The sequence below is a fragment of the Anarrhichthys ocellatus genome, unplaced genomic scaffold (genome assembly GCF_004355925.1).
Source record: "Anarrhichthys ocellatus isolate YVR2014 unplaced genomic scaffold, GSC_Weel_1.0 scaffold4397, whole genome shotgun sequence".
Taxonomy (NCBI): Eukaryota; Metazoa; Chordata; class Actinopteri; order Perciformes; family Anarhichadidae; genus Anarrhichthys; species Anarrhichthys ocellatus.
The window spans coordinates 1-4,476 of NW_022284371.1; the positions used below are offsets into that span (position 1 = coordinate 1).

The following is a 4,476-nucleotide window of genomic DNA, read 5'->3' on the forward strand; positions in this document are numbered from 1 at the left end:
CCCAACAGTCGGATGATTCAATGAAGAAGAAAAAAGCTTCCAAACACTGTTGTGGCAAAATGACGAGAAGAGACGGCCAATTGAAGTTGCAACCCAGCAGGAAGTGTTTTAATAAGCACATGCCAACATACGAGTTCAGCAAATCCAAACCAATCCGATGTATTACTTTTCACAGATTACTTTTATAGTCAAAATTCACCCCCTTTAAGTCAGTTTCCACCAATCAAACCAGTGGGTTGAACCACAAACAGAGCACCTCTGGTCTCTTCACTATGTCATGCTCTCACAACTCTGTTTGGATCAAGATAACCTTTTGGCAGAACACAACCTTCTCGCAGAACACACGATTGGTGTTCGGGAAATGTTTGGACACACATTGGAGTGACATGTTACAATTTGTCTGGCATGCCTTAATCTCTTCCTAAGAATGTTTTTATGAACCAAATGTGTTCAGTTTAATCCTAAATTATATGATGATTTTCTTCAACATATCCCCCCTTTGGGGGTCACTTGACCCCCACCATAACTTCATATAACTTTTGTCAAATAGGTGGAACTGTAACCTAAAGTTTTGATCCCTCACAGCATTGCAACAACACAAGTGATTATGTCAATTATACTGTATGTGCTTGATTATATACCAATACAGAACATTTGAGTTAGTAAGATAATTCAAATAACATCACTCAATACTAAGGTTCACTTTCATTTAAGGGCGGAAAAACCCGCAGGTTGCATTACAGGAAAAACTATAGGGGGGATATTTCTGTGTAGGCACACCTAGCATAAGTCTTGTGAGCTAAAACATAGCCTGAAAAATCTGCTTGCTTAGTCGCAGCATCAGCTGCAGCATTTCCTGTTGAAATGGGATCAGAAGCGTTAGTGTGAGCATCACATTTCATAACACAGACATTTTTAAGCAGCAATATGGCTTCTAGCAAGTCGGCCACGAGACGGTGGTGAGAAATGGGCTTGCCGGATGATTTCCAAAAGCTTCTGTGTTTCCACAAGGTGCCAAAGTCGTGCACTACACCAAATGCGTAGCGAGAGTCTGTGTGTAGATGTTAACTATTTTGTCGGCAGCAAGCTTACAGGCTTCCTTCCGTAAGAGCCACAGGTTCTGCAGCTTGAGCAGAAAAGTGTGCTGGCAACTTACTGCTGCACAGAGTGTCATATGATGAGACTACAGCAAACAAAACCAACCATTCTCCCGTGTCCGGCAAGTGGGATGCCAAACCGTCCACTAACGGTTGTAAATCAGCATTCGGTGGGCATGTCTGTGAGGTCAGGTCTCGGTGTGCAGACCTGTTCATGAGAAACAACAGTTATGTGGCTCTCCATCTGCTGGAGTAGGAAAAAGAGTAGCAGGATTAAAATCTTTGATATTAAAGGCATCAGTCGAGCAGTCAGTCCAGGTCAGTTTGTCATGCGCATAAAGATCTTTACCATGAATCATGGATAGAGGGATGCCTCTGTTTCTGAGTTTTTTGGTTTTAGGCACAGTTTGAATTGCCTGTATTGTCTTGGGAGGGAGGGTTTTGCCCTCTGCTGTGATCACGTCCCAGATATGAAACTTTATCCAGAGCAAATTGCAATTTGGACAGGCTAGCCTTGTGACCATTTGCAGCCAAAGTTTGAGGTGCTCGTGGGTGCACCGACACATTAACTGCTTGTAAATGTCAGACAATCATCACTCAGTTGGTTCCCTCAAGTCTCGAATTTTCTTTACTGGAAAAATTTGGCGCGTGCACCGGTGAATCATCACATTATATTATTATACCAACCTTCAATAAAGACTCAAGAACAGGTGTAATATCATTGATATCTCGATTGAGTGGATATTGCTTCTTGCATGAGTGGAAATCAGATTTTGAAATTGGGCAGATCACGATTTTGGGTGAACACTAGCACCCCTCACCTGTCTTACGTCACACATTTGAAACCATGGTGTGTGTTTTCTTATCAAACATAAGTTGAGTTACTCCTTTCACTGTTGACATTGATGTACCTCTCGTTTTGTATACGTCACCCTTATCTCTGTAGCGTTTACCAGGATCCTCTGTGTTTCTGAGGTCAGTGAGTATGGGTCTGACTGTGCAGCCAGTCAGACATCCTCTCCATTCATAGGCCTCATGCCAAGGACACACATGTGTGATCTTCCCCTTAAACAACTCCTATTGCTTGGGAGACAGAGAAACAGACAGCAGCAGCATTCCCTGTCCAACAAATGTAAATAATACAATAAATATAACTTCTCCACTTCTCCAAACAACACCTCCTCAATCCCTCATCTAATCCACGTAATCAGCCTGCCTGTGACATTCTGAACATTTTTACCTTTAATAGTGTTTGTCTTGTGGTAACTTTCTTAAACCTTAATTTGCGTACATCTGGTATGTGTTTGTCTAGTTTGTCATAGTCTATACTGCACTAAATAGTCAGAATCTAAAGTTAACTCACCCTCTGTGTTGTAATGTGTGTGCGTCGGTGGTTCCCTCTCTGGGGTCCACTTGACCATGTCAAGACCTGGCTCTGACAGCCATGACCTAGTCAGGGAGACGCAGATAGTTTACCAAAAGCAAAGAGTTTTATTCGACATAAACAAGATGTCCAACGACAAATGGTGGCTGGAACGAGCCGTCCTCGTTCCTCCTCGGTGTGTTAGGAGAGCGCTCTGGTTGCCAGGAAGGCGGAGCCTCCACTTAGGGTGATCACCACCTCTGGTACCTGCTGGCTTAAAGGAACATACAAGTAACCAAGATAGGACAAAAACAAACCAAAACAAAGTTCGGCAGTATATTTTCCCTTTTTATCAATTTTATCTGTCTTATTGTTCCCTGTTTTCTTATTTGTGTCCAAGTTTTGAGTTGATAACATTTTTGTAGGCTAAAACTGCCTTTTTCAGGGAACCCATTTTATCCATTCTTTCAATTGTTTGGTAGTCTGATTATCTTTGTCTCACATATATTTTAATATTGGAGGTAAGACCTTGGCATCAAGCTGCTCAGGCTCAGACTCACTTTGACTTTTACCCATTTTCTCCAATTTGTCGTTTACAGTATCTTCAAAACACTCGTGTCAAGACTTAGTTCAACTTGAATTGATACACCAAATCTTCTATAAATACTGCATGTTAACCAGGACACATCTGTCCGGCTATTGTGCTGTTGATTCTGATAAATAAATGGATAGCTTTTATTATGTTGTATTGTCTTTTTAACCTTTTCAGTACTTCCCCCCTCGCACAGTGATCTTCACTGTGCGATTCTGAGATGGTCAGCAATGCACCAAGTGCAACCAACAATCCTTCCTGTGACCTCCACAACCCCTTTCCATCAACACTCTTCCTCTGATTATTTAGGAAGTATGTATGATCAATGTCTGTATGTATGACAACTCTACTCCTCTCTGTACGGAGAGAGCGAGCACACACATCTGGGTGACCTGCCACCACCAAGTATACACGGAGCTTGAACTTTTCTTTTTTTTTTTTTTTTTCTGCAGACAGAATAGGATCTGGACACAATATAGCTCGGGATATATGCAGATGGATTGAAACAAACTCTATATATATATTCTTTTTTTTTCACTTTGAACACATTAATCAAGCCAATCAAAATACATTTACTACATTTTTGGCTCCCAGTGATACAGAAGTAAAGTTAATGAACGAAAAACGGCAGTTCACCTCTACCATCAATTACTATTTTTTAACAAAGAGGGGAAAAATAAAAAACTACTTTAAGCTTTACAATTATACAACCTCTACGACACTAGTGTTACTAACTTTATACACTCTAATTGACAAGTTGAACTATAAGGTTTGGAAGCTTTGAGCTTGTGTACTGCTGTAGAGTCTCTTTGTAACCAGAGCAACTCAATAAAATCACGATGAAACTTCTACCGTAACAACTTATTTGAGGCTTGGTTAAACTGCTTGTACTCAAGTCTTTGTTAAAGAGAGATTCTTATTGTTGGTCTGCTTGTGACAGTTACAAATGTCCTCTTTATTTCACCCTTATCAACTCAGGGTTTTTATAGGGAGTTATGTCTCTTCCCTTTATCAATCTCTCCTTTATAGTATTACTTTATCAGTAATGTCAGTAGGTTACAGTCGTGTGCACACTTTCAAACTGTATTCAGTCATTCTATTGTCTATTAGTTAGATATTACTTTTCCTGCTCATTAGATTTCCGCACAAACCTTCTGAGTCTCTTGTCAGCGTAGCTTCCTGCCTAAGACAGAAACCACTCTCAACAGATTCCCTATATTCTAGTTTAGTTATATATAAATCTAAGCCAGTCCTTTTGTACTTCTCTCGAGCTCAGAGAAGGCCTCCTGAGAGGGTTTGTTTTAGGACCTGCGTATCATACTCCCAATGGAGTTCTTTATCCTTTTTTGCAGTAATAGCTTTATCATCAGCGCACAATCGCTTATCATCTGCGCACAACAGTCGCTTATCATCAGCGCACAACA

At 40.8% G+C, this 4,476-nt stretch overlaps 1 long non-coding RNA gene across 1 annotated transcript; it reads right to left on the reverse strand.

Annotated features, from left to right (window-relative positions):
* Positions 1-1,940: 1,940 nt before the first annotated feature.
* LOC116379468 (uncharacterized) lies at positions 1,941-4,470 on the reverse strand. The gene is made up of 2 exons (XR_004212425.1): positions 2,461-4,470; positions 1,941-2,216 (listed from the first exon to the last, which is right to left on the reverse strand). It is a non-coding gene; the product is annotated as an uncharacterized LOC116379468 (long non-coding RNA).
* Between the last annotated feature and the right edge of the window lie 6 nt (positions 4,471-4,476).